Source organism: Ictidomys tridecemlineatus, chromosome X (assembly GCF_052094955.1).
Source record: "Ictidomys tridecemlineatus isolate mIctTri1 chromosome X, mIctTri1.hap1, whole genome shotgun sequence".
Classification (NCBI taxonomy): Eukaryota; Metazoa; Chordata; class Mammalia; order Rodentia; family Sciuridae; genus Ictidomys; species Ictidomys tridecemlineatus.
Genome location: NC_135493.1, coordinates 18742088 through 18767146, shown reverse-complemented (window position 1 = coordinate 18767146; position 25059 = coordinate 18742088). Strand labels below are relative to the sequence as shown.

Here is a 25059-nt window from a genome sequence, read left to right as displayed (position 1 = left end):
GTCAAAATACACCCTACTATTATGGGATTGAATGCAGGGGCACTTTAACACTGAGCTACATCCCCAGTCCTTTTTTTTTTTTTTTTTGAGACAGGATCTCACTATGTTGCTGAGGCCAGCCTTGATTATAATCTTTCTCCCTCAGACTCCTGTGCTGCTGGTATTATAGGCATGCACCACTGTGCCCAGTTATAATGCACTTTTTTAAGAGAGAGAGAGAGAGAGAGAGAGAGAATTTTTTAAATATTTATTTTTCAGTTTTTCAGTGGACACATCTTTATTTTATGTGGTGCTGAGGATGGAACCCAGTGCCTCACACATGCTAAGCAAGCACTCTGCCACAGAGCCACAACCCCAGCCCTAAAATGCACTTTTAAAAAGACAAAAGATAAACATGAGGAAAATTAGTATTAGAGCAGAAAACAACAGATAGTTCCCTAAGAAAAATAAATAAATAATGGCCATTAAGACAGTACATGCAGATAGGAAATTAGTCAAAAGAAATAGAAGCAGATACAAAGAGGGTGGAAGGGGGTGTAGAGATACACAGGAAAAGAGACTATTCATCTTCATGAGAAACCTAGCTCTGTGTATGTATATATGTACAATATATAAACAGACACATATATGTATGTATTTTGTGGTGCTGGGGATGGAACCCAGAGATTCATGCATGCTAAGCAAGCACTCTGCCACTTAGCTATACCCCAGAGTCCCCATCTGTGATTTAAAATCATTTATTTACTTAAAAATGTTTAATTTAAATAAAAAAGTAATGTCACCCTTTATGGTATCTTTCCTCTTCTCTAGTATGTAGATTGTAGCTACACTGACTCACCTATTAAGAGCCTACTTATTCACCACATCCTCTACCCTAGTGTGCACTTCTTAGGATTCTTTTAACATGAGGTCTTTGCAGCACTCAGTATGTCAAGTCTTTGTTGCTCTTCTAATAAAACTTACTCCCCTCTATCATTTAATTACTCTAATTTTCCAGTTGATCTGATGTGTTTAATATGAGTTATATAAATGTATCATATGAATGACAGAATATTGATGGTCTGATTTATGTTTCAGACATTAAAACCAGCTAATTTTCTCTTCTCAGGAAATTGTGAGTGTTTGGGTGGTATTTAATTATTATTGGCTGACATATTTAAGCTCCAGGGCAACTATACAGATATTTTCAATTTAATAGTTTTAAATATCATTATTCCATGCTGATGAAATTATATATGTTAAGAGAACATCTCCTAGAATTAATGAAGTTATTTGGACATCCTGAGACAACCTTGAGGCCTCAGCTATACAAACTTCTGATTATAAAATTAAATCATTTGGGATATAACTAAATCAAACACACACCCCCAACATGAGCAAATGACTATCTGAAAGCTGAATAAATAAAAGCACAAGCAGCAAATACTTTCACTAAAAGCCAAAATGTTATTATAGGCCCTATGGAAAACAAACACTTTAAACCTCATTTACTTGAAAGGATTTGTGTGAAGCTCCATTCATAGTTATTCATATGTACTATTTCCCTTACTCCCTGCAGTCCAGTAACAGTAACTTGAGCAAATAAATTTTAAAAAGTGTAATCTAACAATAAAGCAAAACAATGATGCAAAAGCCCCCCACAAAAAATTAATGTTATAACTATTATTCCAGTATCAAGTGCCACATACAGAGTCCAACTTGGTGTCACCATACTCTTGCCCCCCCCCAAAACAAGGCTTCTTTGTTTCTGGTCTTCAAATTACTTTGAAAGGTTCTGTTCACAGTCCTACCCTATTAGATATTTGAATTGTATATTCACTTCAATGCTCAGAACAGGACTAAATAAATAAAGCAATCTAAGGGACTTTAGGGATCAAGCCATTAGAACACTAATTTTAGCCAGGCATAGGGTATGTTCCTGTAGTCCAGTACCAAGTAAGGAGGCTGAGACACGAGAATCACTTGGGCCCAATAAGTCAAGACCAGCCTGGAAATAATCTTTAAAAAAAAAAAACTAATTGTATTATAAACTCTGAGGAACTTGGCCCCTGAGCCACATTCCCAGCCCTAGCCTTTGTACTTTATTTAGAGACAGGGTCTCAATGAGTTGCCTAGCACCTCACTTTTGCTGAGGCTAGCTTTGAACTTACAATCCTCCTGCCTCAGCCTCCCAAGATACTAGGATTATAGCCACCACACCTGGCTTCTAATTTTTAAATTATAGGAAATTTAGACCTGCATAAATAAAGATATGGCCCCCAAATCACCTGGCTTCTTAGTAAAGGACTGGCAGTATTTATGTGTCCTGCATTCAGCTCAGGGCCCAGATTACAAGATACGCAAGCAAATACCTTATGACCATATGAATAAACAACTGCTTAGATATCATTAACAGGAATTCTTATCCTCAGGAATTTACTGGACTTTTAATGTAGTCCTTAAACCCCTAGAAAATTGCCAATGTCTGTGGGTATGTGCAAAGGCCTACTTTTCCAAAATAGTATATAATGTCAACAGGTTATCAAATGATCTGTGCAAAATTCTTAAGAACCACTGCTCTAGAATAAAATGCAGACCTACAAATAAAACTCAGCCTTACAGATGACATAATTCTGCCATTTGGTCACCTGGCTGTGCACGCATGCATGCACACAAACAAGTACTGAATAGAAAACTGCATGTCCTACAAATAGGGATACTATGATAGTTCCTTTAAGTTTCCACTTAACCATTTCAAATACATTCACTTATGAAGAACCTCTATGAAGTCCATGCTATTCTTCTCTTCAGTAACATAACAGTTAAGGATTACAGGGCTGGAGCTGGAGCTCAGTGGCAGAGCGCTTGCCTTGCACATGTGAGGCACTGTGTTCGATCCTCAGCTCCACATAAAAACAAACAAAATAAAGATATTGTGTCCATATGAGACTAAAAATGTTTAAAAAGAGGATTACAGATATCTCTGTAAATGGCATGTAAAGAAAATTTAAAGTGATAGCATCGTGAAGTTCAATGTAACAATTATTTTAAACCATGTGGAATTATTTTAAACCATTTAAACCTTGCACAAGAATCTTGGTCCCTATCAGTTCTAAGGAAAAAAATTCCAAGCTCTTTTTAAATGTCATTTGTAAATATTTTCTATCCTATCACTAATTCAGCCTTTCACCGAATTACATAAGAGCTGGAAGAAACTTTATAGGTTATCGGGGCTAACCTCTCAACCTCTTAGGGAGAGACCCTTTCACAGCATTCTTAACAGCCTGTGAACACAGACTGGCCTGAATTGTACAATGAATCAGAACAGCCTACTGAGTTCATAACTGTTTTCACACTGCTTTAACTTACTAAATTGGCATTTGTTCACTTAGTTATTTGGAATATATCCTTTAAAAAAAGAACTATAAGTGTTTATTACATTGTTGATTTTTAAAGAATCCCTCCAAAACTAGGATGAATAATTAAAATGAAAAGATAAAGAGATTACAATTAACAAGGGTGATATTCTGCAAGCAGTAAAGCCATCAGTGTATAGCAACATTCAAACTAATTGTAGCTTTTAGTGGAAAAGCTGAGATTGGAAACTTTCTAAATAGAAAACTGGTAGTCAATTCACAGAGTTAACACTGGCATTGTAATTCACTCTCATTACTAATTTCAATATATAAGTTAAATAGTGAGTTATTAAATGCTCACAATCTAATCTATTAATATAATAGAATGCAATACTTATTTGCTGAGTTAATTAAGAAGTGATGGTTGTCCAAAGCTGTTTCAGGGGATCTTAAGAGATATACTTTTCCCCAAGGGCATTTAATTATTCTATTTTCTATCTTGCCCAGTGTGTCCTCAACTTCACAGAAAACATGTGCCAAAGACACTTCCTTGTGTCAATGCCTTATAATAACACTTCTGAGTATTGGTACAATAACATTAGACCCAGATCTAGATCTCAATGGTTATGCTTAATATTTTCTACTTCCTAATAACTTACTTATAAAACATGCTTATTAAACATGTCCATAAATTTCTAGAAGTCTAAACCCTACTGGACTCAACTATATACACTCGCATCACTTTCCTCTTTCCATCTCTAATGCCACAACCCTAATCTACCTCTGGAAACAAGCACTTAAGAAACCCTACAAAACTTTGAATTCTAGAAGGATGACAAAGTCTTTCTAATGGCTGCATGTCACAAGCAGTAATATACCAGCTGGTGCAAGTAATGACAACATTAACCACCATAATTAGTAAGAAATGTCACATAAGTATTGTTGCAGTTACTGAACAGTGTTGTAGCCAGAGCATGGTGACAGAGTAACTTCTCGGGCTTTAACTATGTATAAATCATTTAAAATCATTACTGTTCCATTTCTCCTTCTGAGTTATTTTACTGCCCTCATTTAACTATCAACTTCCTAGAAATGTGAGCTTTGAGATTTCCAGAGACGAAAGGTATACAATGGAATGAAAGTAAAAATACATAGAAGGAGACAAGATTGATCTCACATCAATCACCATCTCTGTGGCCTTTATCTAACTAAAATGTCACTTCTTTACTTACACAGTGGAGAATAATCTGCAAGGGTCCTCCTGGCTTTGACAGTATGAGACTATGGAATAAAGTATTACAGAAGAGTACTGAAAAGCCCTTGAATGTGGCCTACCAATCTTTTCAGGAATTCAATATTAAACATAAATGTGTTCATTTCCTGACAGTAGATGCAATGCTTCTTTACATGTATACACTCCTTTATTCATGAGGTACCTCACACTTCATTTTCAGAGTGTCCTGGGATAGTTTATTGACTACTCTGTTGAGGGATTATACATATACACATAAGAAAACACATCAAAAAATCTCTAAGAAAAACTCCTCTGAGAAGCTTAGATTGAAGAAACTGGTTCATTTGCTTACTCGGGAAAGCAACTAGTGGTAGCACAACAGCCACTCCATTCCTGACCTTGCAAAATAATCAGTTACAAATACATGTGCCTGTGTGTACACACATCTGTTTAACAGCCTTGAATTACATTACCATGCTCTTATCAAATATTTACCTTATCAGTTCCTCTAGGGAAAAATGATCAATTGTAATCTAACATGTAGTTCAAACTCTTAACACAAAGTGTTTCTAAACAAATCTAGAGCTTTAAATCTGAATGTAGAATTATTCACTGTTCTTTTACCTCTTGTCAAAATGCAAAGAAATTAATTTCCTGGCCATAATTTTACCATTTCTGAAAAGTGCTAAAAGTTCTGGGACATTTATCAGGACAGAAGTAAAAACAAAATATCATTATATTATCAGGTCATATGTCTGAGTGTGACCAAAAGCTAGTGTCACAAACTAATTCAATAAAGCCTCTATGTACTCAGGCCAAGTCACACTAGCGCTGGGAAAGATAAGTATGCCTGATGTGGCCAATTTCTATCAGCAACTCAGTGTTAAAGACTGCAGTTCTATTTCTGCTCTCCCACATTTTCCCCACTTACTGCACACCCTTCTCTCCTCTCTAGTACTCTGCTCCTTTCCTCTGTGGATTCTTAGCCAGAACAAATTGCACTCTGCCATTAAGATTTTCTAAGATGTTTCCTTTCCTTCAATTCATTATACAGATTAAGTGAATCTAAGTTACTTTTGCCTAATTAGATTGTAAGGTCCTGGGAGAAATCTTTTTTCTACTATGTTTTTTCACATTCTCTGCAATGTTTGGTAGCTTATTTCAAGTATATGATGCACTCCTTGTTCTCTGAGCAAATCTATTTTCTTTTTTTTTTTTTTAATCTACCAAATCAGATAGAATAACTATAAAGCCAATGAGGCACCTTCCAGGCCTATTTCATGATAGTGTGGCTTTGAACAAAGGACAAATTCACACTGCAATGAGATTATAGATAGCCATCCAAAGCCTGCTGATATCTAAGACCAGCACTCCAGGCAGAAGAATTATCATGAGCAAAAGCCCCGAGATGAAAACTATTCGACATGTGTATGGAAAAAACAAAGATTCAAACTTATGAAGAAAGTGGGAATTACAAAAAAATGTCAGACAGGTTGTCAGGCAATTTACCAGCACTGAACAGAGATAAACAGTTATTACCCTTTAACCACAGCGTTTTTTTTGGGGGGGGGGTGGGGGGGGGAAGCCCTGCAGCTAGAGAAGACGAAATGAGGAAAGGAGAAAAGTCCATAGCAGAAGGGAAGCTTATATTATTATTTCTTTTTTTTTTGCAATGCTAGGGATGGTGGGCCTCTGGCATGCCAAGTAAGCACTGTAACACTGAACTACAACCCTAGTTCAAAGGGAGATTTTTATAAAGGTCTTAATAGGCAACCCAGACTATTTAAGTATCTTTAAAGGTTATCACCTTTCTGAACTTCATTAATCAGAAGCAAAGTATACCAGGTAGAGTTATCTATATTGCCCAACTCTGTTTATTCCAGAAATTTCTGAAAAAAAAATACGCAAAAGGAGAGCATGTTTGCCAAAAGGATGAAAAATCAAAGCTATTGCCTCACAACCCTCATGTTGTGTCTACCAATCATAAATTATATCATGATCCTTACCCAATCATCACCAAGCTCCAACATTCAGTCAACTGAAATCAGATTTCAAAATATCAAATAACCACACTTTGCCTGCTCCTACTGACATGCTGTTATGGTTTGAATATGAGGTGACCCCTGAAATCTCATGTATGAGACAATGTAGAAATGTTCAGAGGTAACATGATTAGTGAATGACATCTACAACCTAATTAGTGGATTGATCCATTTGATGAATTAATGATTTTAAAAGACTACTGTATTATATGTGAACTTAGGCAGGTAGGGTGGGCTAGGAGAATTAGATCACTGGGGGCCTACCTTTGTGGTTTATATTTTGTCCCTGGTGCCTCGCCTTCTCTCTGCTTTCTGGCTACCATGAGCTGAGCAGCTTTCCTTCACCACGTCTTTCCACCATCATGTTCTGTCTCACCTCAGGCCCAGAGCAATGGAGTTGAGTGACTATGCACAGAGACCTCTGAAACTGAGCCCAAAATAAACTTTTCATCCTCTAAACTGTTCTTGTCAGACATTTTAGTCAGTGATGGAAAGCTGACTAATACAGCTACTAAGACTGTCAATGTAGTGCTCTTCCTTAACCTCAATCAGAATTCAGCTTTGCCTTACCAATAGGTTTTTCTGATATTTATAAGGACTGAGCATTCAGCACTATCTTAACTCCTACTCTTCTAACACAACCACTTTAAGAAGCTGGGATAATTTCCATTTTATACTTAAGAATACTCAAGTTCAAACAAATAATCTGCCAAATCATATTTTGAGCAGTGGAATAATTTTACAAAAATACAGGAAAAATATAGACTGAGTTCCAAGTTTATTTTGATTTTGGTGGTACTGGGAATCAAGATACCCATGACCTCATGCATGCTGGGCAAGTTTTATACCACTGAGCTATACACCCAGTCCCTTGAAAGAGTTCTTAGTAGTAAGATCTTAGAAGTCAGCCTGTGCAAATATGGGAATAAGATCTTGAATACTAAAAGGGACAGATAAAAACAGAAGGAAATAAACCAAGATCTACATTCTCTTCAAGAATGTATTTAGATATGCAGCAACGTTTAAGTTGTTACAGATCAAAAAGGGTGACCAGAATCCAAGTATCTAGTAATTGAAGAGATATAATTAAAAAATAAGAATGGAATGACTCCTATTCCCACACCTGCAAAAGTCAAGAAAGAGGAAATGATTAAGAAACATCTATTACAGTTGCAAATAAAGTGTGTAGTAATGTAGTAATAGCTATTGGGAAACCACTTCTTGCAGATTATAATAAAAATTCTGGATAGATGAGAAAGTCTGGTAACACTAGCATAAAATACTAAAAGGACTTACTATATAATTTCCAGTGAGTTAGTCTAAGTGGGCACATGGTAATTATATGTTTCCTAAGGTCAGTTGGCAGAGGAATTAATGGAAAAGACCATAAGGAAAGGCACAAAGATGAGATTTGAGGAAAGCCCTAAACAAGGACAGTGAAAACCAAAGCTTGAAACAAATTTTAGATAACCTCATAGTGTTTATGGGAAATAGATAGGATTTAGCTGAAGAATGCATGCTTATAACAAAGCACATCATTTTAGAATTGTCATTACAATAAGACCCCACACATAAGATTATGTTAACAAAGGTCTCAGTCAGAAAACTTCAAAATTCAGTTAATCCCTCCTAAAAACTAGACCACCAGAGGGAACTGAAATATTACTGGCAGCAACCATGCATGACTGCACATTAAAGGACAGCAGAAAGATGTGGAATATGCTGAGCAGTCAAAGGAAAACTGTCTCAAGGAATATGCTGGAACAATAACACTCTCCAATAGCAGATCATTTGCAGAAGTCTACCCCCAAAACTTTTCCAAAAATGAGAAGTTGAGACGATAACTATTCCCAAAGGCCATTTTTCATATGTTCAAGAAAAATTCACAGAAGAGGCAGGGAGGTAGCAAAATGTGTTCAATCTCAGAAGTATAGAATTCAGCTGGATGTGATGATGCACACTTTTAATCCCAGCCACTCAGGATCGTGAGTTCAAAGCCAGCCTCAGCAATTTAGTGAGAACCTGGGGATGTGGTTCAGTGGTTAAGCATCCCTGGTTTCAACCACTGGTTGAAAAAAATACAAAAAGTACATAATTCACAGGGAAAAGAAAAAATGAAGAGCCGCTCCCTCACATCAATTTCTCAACATCCCAAAAAGGCAGTAGTCTCCCTTATACTCAAGTGACCATTAGCATCTGTTTCTTCCTTATACTGTATTAAGAATGCTGTATTAAGAATCTTTATTTCTCTATAATTCTTTGATGCTCTGCTCATATTGTTCTGAGATTAGACAATCCAATCTGATTCAAAACTCCTCATTTTCCACTGAGTTCAGGATATTTGGAAAGAAATTAATTAAATACATCATCAAATTGAGAAGTGAAAGGTTCTCAGATCATAGTCCCCTTAAAATTGTCTACTGTGAATTGCTCCCCACCAAATACTTCCCAGCTCACACACTTTCCCTCCTATCTTTTTCATATTGTTTAATTTAGCCTGTCTCACACTGGTCTTCTGTGAACTCATTAAGCCTAAACACTCATGACATGAAGCTATAATTTTTCAGGCTAAGAAGCTACCAACACGAAGTTAGTATTTAAAATACCTACAGTGAAGGCAAAATCTCCTTTTGGCATTTGGTGAGTAAAACAATTTTTGGTAATAAAAACAATTGTTTTCAGGCTTCATGTGATAAAATGATGATGATGAATACTACTTACCATCCTTTCCTCTTGTATCAAGAACACTCAGTCTGTCACTTTAACAGAGCAAGAGAGATGATAGTATTTAAAAACATGAAGCTACCAGATCCTTGCCCAAGTATTTAAAAAATGGACCGCAGATGAAATATACATTTAAAGGATGCATTTAAAGCAATGATGCATCTCAACCTGTGACTGCCTTCATGGGTACTAAAATTTAATGTTTTCTCCCACTAAAATCATCTTTAGGTATTATTGGTTGAAGAAAACTGTAAGGGAGAAGATGTGAAGGCACATGAAAGTCTAAAAAAATCATGTGTCAAAAGTTCTATACATTTATACATTTCCTCTGAATGCCTGTGTTCTAAAGCTAAAAGCTGGAGGGAGAGTGTGTGTTTATGTTACAGCATTAATGCTTGGGTGTGTATGTGTGTGTGTCTGTCTGTCTTTATTTGCTAGCTATACTTTAGGCCACGTAAGTCTCCCAGACCTGTGATGTCCCTTTACGTTGCTTGTCCAAGTGAAGAAATGTTGAAACACAGAGTGGAGCAGAAAGAGAGGAGGCAGGAAACACTGAACTTGAACAAAGACCATGATATCTTTCTCAAAGACCCTGTCCTCTTGTCTGCTTTATCCTCAAGAGCAGAACTCTACACAAAGGGCCTCTACTTTACAGCCCTTTTCCTACCCTTAGGCATAGGTCCTTGAAGGAAAGAGAACATTTCATATTTGTCATTCTATGTCACCTGATCCTTTCTTCTGTGGATCCAATCTCTGTAATTTGCCTCCCTTCAAAAAAGGCAGACAACAAAAGCTTAAATCCTTTTAGTAGTCTCAGTTCTTTTCTGAGATATTTTCAGCACAAGTGTTGTCTACAATCCCAAAATCACATGGTGTCATTTCTGGATAAACGTACTAAGAGATGGAGGAATGGTGAGGGGTTGGGGAACTACAGTTTTTGAGAGTAAATCTGCTGAAGTATTTTATTCTTTAAACTCTACAATGTAAGTGTGATAGAAATTATCTTTAAAAAAAAACCCCACAAATATGGGAGGCTGAGACAGGAGAATCACAAGTTCAAAGCCAGCCTCAGCAACAGGGAGGCACTAAGCAACTCTAAGAGACCCTGTCTCTAAAATACAAAATAGGGCTGGGGATGTGGCTCAGTGGTTAAGTGCCCCCCGAGTTCAATCCGTGGTACAAAAAAATCAAAAACAAAATAGTTTTTGTACTCAACCAGCAATTGAACTCCCAAGAGCCAGCCTTTTCTGTATCTTTTCTAGCTTATTAAAGCACCATAAAAAATGAGCACCAAAATGTCCATATAAATTTATGAGGGGATGGGATTGTGGCTCAGTGGCAGAGCACTTGCCTAGCACACATGAGTCACTGGGTTTGATCCTCAGCACCACAAAAATACATAAATAAAGGTATCATGTCCACCTACTTAAAAAGATTAAAAATTTATTATGAAATGAGAGTAGGTGAAATATACCATGGAAACTACCTCTAAATATCATAAAATCATTATATCCCTTGAAGCCATTATGAAATGACCCAAAAAAAGGAAGAGAAAAAAAGGTTTTTAGGGTAAGGGTGGTATTTATGTCATTAGTATGTATCAAGTTAGGGTGGGGGGATATAGTTCAGTGGTAGAACACTTGCCTAGCATGTGCCAGACCCTAGAGTCAAACCCCAGAACCCCAAAAAGGCATCAAGTTATCTTCCACTCTTAGTATAACAGATAATGAATTCAGAGAAACCACACAGAGGCAACATTTGGAAATTAGACAAAATTGATTCCTAAACTGAACCAAAAGATCAAGGTGAAGGGAAAATGGCAAGGAGCAGATTCATATGGAAAAGTCATTACCAGCTCTTCTGGAATACCAGTAAACCTCAGTTTTATGAAAGCACTTCTCATGGAATTTCACAGATATTCCTGTGTGGTCCCTTGAAATTTTCAACCTAAAGCCATGTGGAAATGGACGACAGGTTTATTGAATAGCTGAAAATGAGTGATACTGAAAATAGGTAGCTGGAAGGTTTATTTTTCCTTAATAGAGTAATCAAAGCTTCCACTGGGTTGAAGTACTCAAATGATGTACCCTTACACTAGGGTGTGAGTGACTTCACACTGGTCAAAAGTCCAAAAGAATCTGACCCACTGGATTTTGAGGTTTTCTGATGACTTGGTATTAGCCATGACTTTAATTGATAAAAGATGTAGTTTCTTTGAATATAAGTTTAAATTAAACAAGTATCTCTCAGAGCCAATTTTTTAAAAATTATTTTTGTGGTATTGAGGATTGAACTCAGGGCCTTACACATGCTGGGCACATGCTCTACTACTGAACTATATTATATCCCAACCCACAGCTAAGACTTTTGTCTGGTTCTGATTAAAAACGCAAGCTATGAAATGGAACCACCATTTGATCCAGCTATCCCACTACTTGATCTACACCCAAAGGACTTAAAATCGGCATACTACAGGGACACAGCCACATCGGTGTTTATAGCAGCACAATTCACAATAGCAAAACTGTGGAACCAACCTTGGATAAAAAAACTGTGGTATATATACTCAATGGAATATTACTCAGCATTAAAAGAGAATAAAATTATGGCATTTGCAGGTAAATGGATGGAGCTGGAGAATATAATGCGAAGTTGGCCAATCCCCCAAAACCCAAATGCTGAATGCTTTCTCTGATTTAAGGATGCCGATTCATAATGTGGTTGGGGAAGCATGGGAGGATTAGATGAACTTTAGAAAGGGCAAAAGGGAGGGAGGGAAAGGGAGAGGAAATGGGGGTAGGAAAGATGATAGAATGAGATGGTCATCATTACCCTAAGTATATGTATGAAGACAAGAATGGTGTGACTCTACTTTGTGTACAAGAATAGATATGAAAAATTGTGTTCTATGTGTAATATGAATTGTAATGCATTCTGATGTCATATACAACAAATTAAAATTAAAAAAACACAAGCTATGAAACTTTTCACTTGCAGATATTTTGTTTGTGAATCAAAATAAATGTTAAAATGCTCTTCTATGATTCTCACATTCTTACCTCAAGAATCTTGAGAAAGGCAGGCACTTAGCAGTCCAGGTGCAAACAGTGAAATGGGATCTGTTAGAAAGATACCAAATTTAGGCAAGAAAAAAAATATTACTCTGGGTAGCAGGCAACACACATCTTTTTGTGCACTATAAACATTTCTCACTACTCTTTCTACTATACTTCCATCTGGCATTTCTTGCCTATTTTCTCAAGTGAAGTCCTTACCCAGACATCACTATGTCAACAGGAGAAGGGAGTAGAGCCTCCACTCAATCTGGGAGGGAGAGCTCAAGTGAAAGCTCACAAGTTTGCTCACTAGAAATCTAGCTGCACAAGGCTTTTCTAAGGTACTCATACTATCCAGAGTGCCTGTGCAAATCCACTCAAGCAACCTGGATATTTTATCTGATTCAGCAATCTCATTATCAGCTCCTTCTAGGCCATGGGTACAAATTATTAAATTATTTGTCTACAAACACAAGGCGGTGCTTTTTTGTGCCTTTTGATGCCTCAAATAAACCTAAGGTTCTCTCCCAGAAGGCACAATGTGTTCCCAGAATCAATTTCAGATACTAGAAATACAATATGAAATAGAGAAAGCCTCTCTCTCATTTATATTTGCATTCCCATAGGCAGACCTATAATTACTCTGCATCAAGCTATACAAATGAACTGTAACTGTTCCTATGAGGATCATGGTCTTTACCACTCCTAGGTGTGTTATGGAAATCATACAAAAAATAAATCTGCATTAAAAACACTTTTTAAATGCCACAATGTACAATGCTTTTCAGAGCTTTAGGTTTACACATGTATTAAAATCTTCAAATAAATTCATGGAATCATTATGTCTTTTGTAAATGTTTGCATAATATTTTGAGTTTGGTAACCTGAAATCAAGCCAGATACCTAAATGAGAAAGCACAGATTTACCTATGAAAACTAACAAGTCTCTGCAGCAGAACCAATGTGAATATATTTATAAGACTAGTTGGAAGAACACCAAAAATGTTAACAGTGGTAATAACTATGTGGTTAAAATTGCCAGTGATAATGCTCATTCAGTGCTGTGTCAGAAATGACTCATTACCAATTGACAGTGCATATCTCCTCCTAAATTTCCTCCTAAATCTTTCAGTGATGTCACATTGATAGCTTGAAATCAGTCACAGTGAGAGTATTTACACCTGGGAAATTGGCAAAGCAGAGGTTTCTTTTTTCCTTTTTGTGGAAAAAAAGAATAGTTGTCAAAAAAAAAAACACTCTTTTTAGGGCTGGGGTTGTGGCTCAGTGGTAGAGCACTTGCCTCACATGTGTGAGGCACTGGGTTCAATTCTCAGCACTGCATGCAAATAAATAAAGGTCCAACAATAATAAACCATTTTTAAAAACATTCTTTTTAGTGTTCAAACTTTGTGAGCACATATTACAATTACAACTGGAAGTAATTTTTAAAAACAAATTTGAGCCTATTACCCTTTATGTGAATAGTGCTGTAAAGCACTAGGAATAAATTGTTTTATTTCATAAAAATATCCATATAGGCTTGATCTAAAATTTCCATTTAAAATCCAATTTCTAGTACCCATACAAACAAGTATGAAAATACATTTAATCTAAACACAAGGGGGGGGGAATCACACCGAGAATTTATAGCACATTAACATTCCAAATAATTATTCCAGCTACTTGGGAGACTTCAGGCAGGAGGATCTCAAGTTCAAGGACAGCCTAGGCAATTTAGTGAGACTCTCAAAGAGAGCTGGATGAGGTGTAGTTCTGTTAACAATGCTAGGCCAGCATATATGAGGCCCTGTGTTCAATTCCCAGTACCACACAAGAATCCAAAATATTAGTAACCAGTGTAAATCACAGATGAGCTGAAGGGCAAAGGATGAACTCCTTTGGGATTAATCCTTAAATTCTGAATAGGGTCACTTTCATTTTTCCAAGGTTTCTGAACTCTGATTTCTCTGTGTGGCAGATATGCCCAAATAGAGATTAATTTTACTTTAGGATTCACTTTAGGATTCCTCTGGCTTTTCACTATTTTTAGAACGCTAACACCAAATTACCCACTAAAACCATTCACATCTTCTCAAAACTCCACCAATGAAGAAACCCAAGATAACTGTGAAGCACAGAGTGTATGAGTCATACAAGGGCATGGAAAGGAGAAGTGTCACTGTTAAGTTTCACACCTTTTGAATTAGCAAATAAGTTAAGATCACCATCACAACACTTGATGAAAGAACATGTTTGGCACAGCTCCAATTGGTAATTTTGGGGTAAAGCTTTTCCTAAATAACTCTGGCTTCAGTTTCCCACTGCATGAAAAGTAAAAATGACCTCCACCTTCCAGGGTTTTAAAGGAATTTAACTGAATCTTTGATAAATTAAAAGGTTTTGAAATGTCAATGTGTTGGATGAGTTAGACACTTTAATTTTCCAATTTTAAAATGTGGATTTTTTTTCCCATTGGCTGGGTGAATTTCAGATTACATGATGCTACCAGAATAAATATGTGTGCTAACAGAAAAGCAGAGGAACTAGAGGTATCTATTGGGACTAAATGTTAAAAATCTTTGAGCAGGGTGTGGTGACACAGTCCTGTAATCCCAGATTTGGGAGGCTTTGGCAGGAGGATTCAAAGTTAAAAGCCAGCCTCATCAAACTAAGGAGTCCCTAAGCAACTTAGTGAAACACTGTCTCAAAAACAGGAAGTATTGGGGGATAGGGCTGTAGCTCAGTGGCAGAGCACTTGCCTAGCATGTGAGGTACTGGGTTCAATCTTCAGCAGTACCATATACAAATAAATAAAATAAAAAGTATATTTTTAAAAAGGAAGTGCTGGGATGGGGCTCCATAAGCACCCCTGGGATCAATCCCCAGTACAAAAAAAAGTCAATATCTTTGGGTGGTGCATATCTATATTTAGCATTTTTAACCCTTTCTCGTGTTGTTAAATATTTTCACCTAATCTTCAATGAATAATAGCCTGGAAGTGACTTTTTATAGGAAAGTAAAAAAATTTTAGGACTGCCAGTTTAACTAGGCACCCTCCAATGCACACAGCTAGAAAGTCCAGCTGGAAGCTGAGCCATGAAAGCTTCTATGTGAAGTGCCTAAGTAGACCAGAGAAGAACTCAGATCAGAGCAAGGAAAAATTCTGGGTTCCACAGCCACCTCTTGCTTCACAGTAAGATTACAGAGATGTGGTTTCCAAAGAGAAGCCAACATAACCTATGAGAAATCAATTATACCTGAAAAAGGAAAGAAAATAATTCAAGGAACAGGGCAAGGAATGGGGGGGCTAAAATAAGCCCCTTAAACAATTTGTCCCACAGTCCCAGATGTGAAACAAATATATAATTACATATCTAAGAATGTTTATAGAATAAAATCATGTTGTGATAATTACAGCATTAACATAATATATAAGATCTAGATTATGATTTGCGACCTATTTTAAGGCACTTGTGTCGATTTTGTTGAAATTTTAGAATAGAAAATTTAGGACTTTATGGGTAAATGTCTTATTCCAACATGCACATTCAGACAATGAAGACTGACTCCTGAGCATCTACTGTGTGCAGTAAGTACATTACAAAGATTATTACACTTGATTCTCACAACATTCCTGATAACAAAATATGATTTCCATTTTGTGATAAGAAAAACTTAGGCTAATAAAAGGGATAGTTAGGAACTAAGGATAGTTATTGGTGAATCAAGTTTGAACTGAGGTTTGACTGACTCCAAAGTATCAAGAGGCAATATAAAAGGCATTGAGATTCAGAACTATATAATGCATGCATTTAATCTACATGTTGCCAGTAAGTACAACTCAGAAAGCTACCTGTTGAATATCTACAGGGGAAGACCATATTTCAGAACGTATACCATAGTAGGCAATAATTCCAGAAGAGTACTTCTGTTAGAAATCCCACTGCTCTGGGATTTGGTATTCCTATGTACTGAAAGCTTCATTTCCAAACTAATAGGAAATTCTATCCCTCATCATAAAGGAATCCTTACCCAGTTACTATATACCTTGCCACAAAATTTGAAAGTTAGCAAAGGTAAAATCAAGTTCAGACACAGGACCTCCACACATTTCCAAGAAACATTAAATAGCAATTGGGCAAATAGCACCAAATACAAGAGAGCTTCCAATCAAGCCTTGTGGTTTGGTTGTTGTATGGAACAGAGACTCTGACCTGAACCTGGACTAGAAAGAACATTTCTTTATATAGAGTATTCAATGTGACTCACTCAACATTAGCACTTTCTATCATAATAAACTTACCTAAATCCATTCAACCCAATCCATCCCTCTATCTCTTTTGTATGAAATAGGAAACACAGGGGTCAGGGAGCCCTAGCAACGCAAACCTAAAATCCTTGCTGCCAGATTCCAACATCTGAATTCATTGACAATTTTACAGTGTCACAAAGCATAGAAATAATGTTTGAAACCAGTTGAGATCCCTATTGCCGTAGAGTGAAAATATGTTAAGTGTGTATAAGACAATCTGGTCTTATCGTCTCAGCAATGTCTATAAAGCAAATACACAACAACATATTGAAGGGTAAAGATTTATAGTACTGACCTAGATATTACTTTATTTGTTGTCTTATGCCTTCAAGACCCTTACAAAATAAATCCATGAGAGGGACATATCAGTAGGCTCCCAATCCCTGACACCACTTAGTCTTTGGGTCTCATATCTTTTCTATTTAAATAGATAAGAGCTGGATTTCAAATTATCTTCAGATACACATTCTCATACCTGAAGATAAACAAAGGCACCTGAGCAGTGCTATCACTTTTGAAGTTTGTTTTCCACAATCCGTTCCAATTACTGTTTTGTCAGCTACTGGCTTTCCTAAAATGAAAAGATCAAAACTTCAATGTTAAAAAGTCAAAATCAGTTTTCTTTGAAATCAAGAGTGTCAAATTGTGTCAATGTCTGTAATAATGGTACCCACGATGTCAAGAGGAACATACGTAAGGATTAGAAAAAGATGCCCCTGTCAAATTAAAGAAATAAGTTGAAGAAACAAGTCTTTATTATGGCATTAGTCAGCAGTTCCAAGGGAGTGGCCCTGGGTTGAAATTATTAATAAAGTTATCCTAAATGACATTAGCTTCTTTATGATGGAAGTGCTTTTCTAAATTACTGCATTATTGATCACTAACACTAGTACAACATGAGATGCTGTTTTGTAAACTGTTGAACAACTCAACCTCCCATTTCAAGTTATCCATAATCTTGCATGAGTTTTTCACCAGGGTCTTTAATGATAGCACAAAGGACAGGAGAGGGGTGAAAAACGTGTTACCTCACCCTACATAAGGTAGGTCTTCACAAAAATTGGTTCATATTCCATCCTCTTCATATTATAGACCCACAGGCTAACCAACACAGAACGTTCCCATCACAAGTTCTGAAGGAGATTTTTTTTTTTTTTTTACAAATATTAAAGAATACTTGCTTGTGGGCAGACAGTCCAGCATCAATGCAAGGATGGAAATTAATTTACATGGATAGCTAGGGCACAAGTCTTCTTTCCCTTATCTAGAGGAACATCTAAAAATGAAATGTGAGGTTGGGGTACCTACCCAAATATATATAGTGAAAGACAATGTAAGATAGGGACACATTAACTTGTTACTGGTTACAAGATCAAATAAGACTACTGTTCAGAGATTGAACTATCCCTTCAAAATGAACCATAGTGGGCTGGGGATGTGGCTCAGGCGGTAGCGCGCTCGTCTGGCATGCTTGCGGCCCAGGTTCGATCCTCAGCACCACATACCAACAAAGATGTTGTGTCCACCGAGAACTAAAAAATAAATATAAAAATTCTCTCTCTCTCTCTCCCCTCTCTCTCTCTCTTTAAAAAAAAAAAAAAAATGAACCATAGTTCATTCTGCTTTAATAAAATGGGAATTATGTATTAGCTTGCAAGCAATGTCCCTTAATTTCTGGGAAGGGGGAATCAAGGAAGTCAGTTTATTCAAGACCTTAGTAAAAGGTTCATGCAGAATTATAGATAACTTTTGAAATGGAAGGTTGAATTACTCACTGGGTTATATGAGAACCTCTGATTATATGCTAGTATCTAACAGTAAGTTAGAAAAGCTTCTAAAAGAAGTTAATATCATTTAGAATAATTTCATAAATAATTCCAGCCATTAAATAATCTTATCTTCTGATACCAACTATAGATTTCAAGAAAATAACAATGGGAACAAATCTTACAATTGCTAATATGGTTTTTGTTACTGTGCTCTTTGGAAAATATCCCCTATAAGATTCTATCATCCAAGTAAATGCAATAAAAATGCCTATAAGCCTGATGCCTGGACCCAAATTCCAGTTAGATATCATTTAATGTCTATGGTTCTGCTTGAAAAGTCAGGATTTGTGACTTTTCCTAAAACCTTGTTATCTCATAATTACAAAGGCAAAAGAACCCTTCAATTCTACCAATAATTAATCTTTCTGATTTAATCCAAAAGGGTATTTGAAAAACACATATGTTACACCAATAAAGATATCATTAGGCTAATTCAACCAGTACAATTTTTTTTGGTTGTTGGTGACCCTTTATTTATTTATTTTATATTTATTTTTTAGTTGTACACAATACCTTTATTCTGTTTATTTTTATGTGGTGTTGAGGACCAAACCCAGGGCCTCGAGCATGCCAGGTGAGCGCTCTACCGCTGAGCCACAACCCCAGCCCCTTTATTTTTTATATGGTGCTGAGAATTGAACCCAGTGCCTTACACATACTAGGCAAGCACTCTACCACTGAGCCACAACCCCAGCCCCTCAGCAGCACCATTTTAAAATGGAAGTATTTGTATTTTACCTCAAAGCAAAAATCAAGTTCCTCACAGTAATCATCATCCTGAGGTTTGAGACAGACAAGAGTTTTTAACCCTCCCCTTGAATACATAACAGGTTTCACCAAATGGAGGCTTGAATTTAAACAGGAAGTGCTTCGAATCAGAAATATGTACACTAAGCTGGGCAGGGTGGCAAGCACCTATAAACCCAGCACTGGAAGGCTGAAGCAGAAGGATAGTGAAAGGGGCAAGCCTGAACAACATCACAATTCTGTCTCTTAAAAATAAATAAAATTGGGCTGGGGATGTGGCTCAAGCGGTAGCGCGCTCACCTGGCATGCGTGCCACCCGGGTTCGATCCTCAGCACCACATACAAAGATATTGTGTCCGCCGAGAACTAGAAAATGAATATTAAAAATTCTCTCTCTCCTCTCTTTAAAAAAAATTAAAAAATAAATGAAATAATAAAACAAACTGTCCACGCTTGAATCAATAGGGAGCAATCAAGTTCACTGTCAAAGAAGCATGGCACTCTGGGATGGGGGAAACTTGGGCCATTTTTTGTGCTGACTGAACCTTGGCCCTGGGCAATTACTGTCTTTTGTTTGCTCATTTTTTCAGGTACAGAGGACTGAACTCAGGTCCTCATGTATGCTAGATTAAATGCTCTACCACTGAGCTATATCCCCAGCCCCAACATCTTTGCTTGCAATTAGAAACTATACAATCAATTTTTTTCCTGTATAATAATATCTGGGAAAGAGGATCTAAGCCAAAAATTTTAATTATCATTATTTTAATACACAACTGAACTGTAAAATAATTTAAATTCAAAACTATGCAAACCTGACTTCCAAGGACCATTCACTGCCAAAAAACACCAAACATTCAAGCTTACAGTGGATCTGCTTATCTACATACTGAAACGCTGCATGCTTTTCTAAGGAAATATGAGAAAGACTAGGCAGAACTAAGTAATATGATACTTAACACCCAATTCTTGCAAGACAAGAAGCCCTAAGACTTTCTGTGGTGGCCCATGTCATTCTTGTTGAGCATTTATTGTCCTAAAATGACAAGTGTGCTCAGCCAGGTTGTCAATGTGTGCATTTTAAGATGGTGATTTGTTTTTGTATTGGTACATATTATACAGAATAGTGGTTTCATTGTGGCATATTTGTACATGCATACAATGTAATTTTTAAATATTTTTATCAATGTATTATAGCTATACAATATATTGCAGGTTCATTTTGAAATAATTATGCATTAATGGAATATAATTTACTCTGTTTCTAATAGTTCCTCTTTCCCTCCACTCTTCCTTCCTCCTGGTTCCCTTCCTCTAATATACTTGTTTCCCTCATATATTTTTTTTTAATTTTTTTAAGTTGTAGAAAGGCAATATTATAAATATTTGATTTATTTTTATGTGGTGCTGAGGATTGGACCCAGTGCCTCACACTTGCTAGGCAAGCCCTCTACCACTGAGCCACAACCCCAGCCCTCATTTGTTGTTTTTTAATTGGTGCTTTATATGTACACATAAAAGGTAAAATCGTGTTATATTCACATATGTACACAACATAATTGTCCCTGAAAAATACAATACCTTATTTCAATTAAAACACTCTTTTCCTTATTTGTGAATTGAAGATAACATGAAAAATATTCTTTTTTTTTTTTTTTTTTTTTGGACCGGTGACTAAACACAGGGCGTTTAACCACAGAGCAACCTTTCAGTTTTGTTTTTTTTTTTTTTTTTAAACATTTTATTAAGAGAGAGGGTCTCGCTAAATTGCTGAGGCAGGCTGGCTGGCTTTGAACTCGGGATCCTCCTACCTCAGCTTCCCTAACTGCTGGGATTACAGGTGTCGGTCACCAGGCCCAGCCAATATGTTTAAATTTGATTGAACTCAGGAGCTTTTAATTAGTGAGCCACATTCCCAGACTTTTTCAATTTTATTTACAGACAGGGTCTTGCTGAGTTTCTTAAAATGCCGGTAAATTGCTGAGGCTGGCCTGGAACTCGCAATTCCCCTGCCTCAGCCTCCCAGAGAAACAGATTACAGGTGTGAGCTACCAAGCCTGAACAACACAATCACTTTTAAGGAAATTCATGGAGCCATAAAACCAGAAGTTAGAAATTTAAACTGTACCAAATACACAATTATATTATTTAAAAATGTACCACTAACTTTCACCACTATAAATTGAAATTTGAGCAAAACTTTCCATAAGAAGCCTACAATGTGCCAGGCGTGGTGGCACACACCTGTAATCCCCATCGCTCAAGAGGCCGAGGCAGGAGGATACCGAGTTCCAAGTCAGCCTCAGCAATTTAATGAGGCCCAAACAACTCAGTGAGACTCTGTCTCTAAATTTTAAAAAGGGGGAGTGGGAGGAGGCTGCGAATGTAGTTCCGTGATTAAGCACACCTGGGTTCAATTCCCATTATCGAAAAGAAAGAAACCCATGAAGTGGCAACACCAAAATTTTACTGAATGTAATGATAAATAAAAAATTGTTCTGTAAAATTAAATGCCAAATTGCACGTAATATTGGCTGAAAAGAGGATTGGCAGTATCCACAGTGTTCAGTTAAGTGCAAAGAAGTTTTTAAGGGGAAAATGTATGAAGTCAGGACCATGTTTGGCATAGAATACACTATAATAGAATACACTATTAAATACACTGGCATATCATAATAATGTAAGCAAAACTGTTTGCAGCCAACTTTTTAAAGTCATCTATGAGTAACTCTGTATTGACTGGAAGCCAATTTCAAGTTTAAAATACCAGAAAAGTTTACGTTTTTTTTTTTTTCTCTTAAAGTCGCTATGTAAGAAGGCTAATGCCAAAATTTAACCACAAAAATGATATTTTAAAAGGGAAAAGCTGGGGCTGGGCTCAGCAGTACCATATTTGCCTGGCATGTGAGAAGCACTGGGTCTGATTCTCAGGACCACATATAAATAAAGCTCTATCAACAACTAAAATATATATATTATTTTTTTAAAGCGGGGAAGCTGGCATGGGGGTGTAGCTCAATGGTAGAGCGCTGCCTAGCGAGCCCTAAATTCTATCACCAGGACGAGTGGAGGGGAAACACCCCACAAAACTTCACTTATGAGTGAAGCGAATAGCAGTGAAACAGCCATTAACCGTCCAAACTTTTCTATAGTCCCTCCAGAGTGCTTTTTTTCCCCCCTTTCCCGATGGAAAATAACAAAACTCAGAGGCCAAGACCAAGGTTTAAACAAGAAGATGGCGACAATAACCATCCAAAAGTATAAAAGGCAAAATTAGTTCCCTGGCAGCTGCCCGTGCTTGCACCTGTTCAACCAACAGCACCAACCATACCCTCAGAGTCGAAAACACCACAGAACCATAAAACTATACACAAGATGGGACCAAAACCAATATTAAATCTAATAGAATATTAAAGAGACATCATAGTTTAACATAAGGCAAAACACTGTAACCAAATTAGGCTAAGGAACACAAACTTTCATATTTCCAAATCACCTCAAACTGTAAAAATATATTACCAATTATAATACTATCGAAGTATATTATTGCGTCCTATATAACCATTTATAAAAAGCACATTACAAATACCCACCTATCAATAACAATGGAGAATAAATGCAAATCAACCTTAAGGTAGCCTGCAAATGCAGCCTCCACGTTACTTCACTCCTGAGGAGAACACACTAAGTATAGTCAACCCCGCCAAGCAAAAGGGGCTGCAACCGCAACACGTGCGGCTTTGGTCTTTTATAGGTAAGCCACAGCTCCCTCTTCAGAATCCTGACTGGTTGTGGCTAAAATGATTGACAGGCACACTGACTACTCCCACCTTCTCTATGACTACAAATCCTGCCCATACCCCTGATATTTGTTCCTGATTGGTGAGAAGGGTGCGTGAAGAAACTTTTGCATTTTATTAGGAGTTGCAGGAATTGTGGGAAATAGAGGCGAACCCTGCCATAAAATAACTCACACCACACTCGCTGATTGCTCCCAACACTGAATGCAAATAACACAATAAGCGTCCTCTTAAGCTATCTGTAATAGCCTTTTTCTGGAAAGTTCTTTCTCACCTTTATGCCTTTGCAGTCGGATTTGAGCCAGATACCTAATTGGTCTTAGTAGGAAATTAAGCACCCCTCCCCCCCACACACACACAGCACTGGTGAAAGATTAAAGTGGGTGACGTCTAGAGTGAAAAATGAGCCTAAATAGCTGTTCTCCTAACAATTGCACATATGCTCTTCGGACAATAATTGGACAGGGTAGCAACCACTGACTAGCAGATGCAGACAATGAACAAATACATAACCTAGCACGGCAATTAGAAAAGTGTTGCCACAAATGAGAGTGGGAAGATAGATGGTGGGGTGAGAAAGAACTGAGTAACAGGACAAGAACTTGGTAACAGCCCATTATTTGAACCCATGACCATCCAGCATCCATACTGATCATGCTGTTCCTGTGGTTGCGGCCTACTAGAATGTTCTTACCCTCTATGTCTGGCCACCCAACAGGATTTGGTCCCTTCCATAGTGCATTCCTGACTCTCCCTCTCCCAACAGGGAGGATTGAGATCTCTCCCTCTCCCAGGTGGAGGATATGAGAAAATATTAAAGCTTGTGTGAAGGGGAGTGTTGGGAAACACTGGAATCTATTAGTACTGGATTCCGCAAAGTAGAAAGGACCCAGATTTTTACTTGAAGGTTTGCATTTCTATTAAGGTTGCAGAAATTCTGAAAGTCCAGAAAAAACAAGCAAACAAACAACCAAGTAACTCAAACCAGTCTCCTGATTGGTCACTACTTTTTGAAAGCAAACTTGGCAAACAAAATAACTGCCACACTGGGATTGGCCAGAGCCTAAAATTCAACCTACAAAGTAACAATATTTTGAAATGAGCTGGAAAAAACGATCAAGAGAGGGAACTGGAGGAGTGAAGATATTGAGATGGAGTGAAAAAAATAAGCATATTTATGCAGTTAGGGCGTCGGGTTTGCTATTTCATTTCTACTTAACTTTTCAGAGGCAATCAAGTTGAGAGAACACCAAAGAACTATAGACCCTTGGTGGTTCATTCTTACGTGAATAAGATTGGTTGACAAAAGTGTGATCTCCAAATCCTCTAAATTCATTTTTTTTAGACTGAGGTGAAATTTACATAACATAATTGTCTATTTTTGGTAGAATTATTTTTTTTTATTTTTAGATATACAGGACAGTAGAATAATTGGCCATTTTAAAGTGGATAATTCAGCAGCATTTAGTACTTTTTTGGTACTGGGAATTGAACCCAGGGTGCTTTACCACTGAACCACATCCCCAGCCCTTTTTATTTTTTATTTTGAGACAGGGTCTCCCTAAATTTCTTAGGGCCTCACTAAGTTGCTGAGGCTGGCTTTGAACTTCCCATCATCTTGCCTCAGCCTCCCAAATGGCTGGGATTACAGGTGTGTACCACTGTGACAGGCCTAATATAATTTTTTTATGAAGCTAGAATAACATTCATGATCAGACTCAGGAAACGATAGCAGAAAAAAATATTATAGGCCAAATTGACTTACAAACATTTGATGCTAAATTCCTCAGTAAGACATTTCTAAAACAAACCCATTGGTATAGAGTGGGTATAGTTTATTCCATTCTTGCAAGCATAGCTCAACTTTGTAAAATCTATTTTAATTTACCACATGAAGGCAATAAACTGCATATATTCCATTTGCCCAAGCATATCCATGTTTTACTTCATCTTGTTCTGTGACCTGAGGACTGACCTCTG

General features: G+C 37.1%; 1 protein-coding gene across 1 annotated transcript in view; it reads right to left on the bottom strand.

Annotated features, from left to right (window-relative positions):
- Positions 1–23003, bottom strand: part of Usp26 (ubiquitin specific peptidase 26) — a 64629-nt gene extending 41626 nt beyond the window's left edge. Inside the window, exons 1-3 of the mRNA XM_005337704.3 lie at positions 22873–23003; positions 17179–17274; positions 12395–12454 (exon numbers count right to left, since the gene is read on the bottom strand). The gene's annotated coding sequence lies outside the window, so the exon portion shown is untranslated. The remainder of the gene's footprint in view (positions 1–12394; positions 12455–17178; positions 17275–22872) is intronic.
- Positions 23004–25059: the final 2056 nt, after the last annotated feature.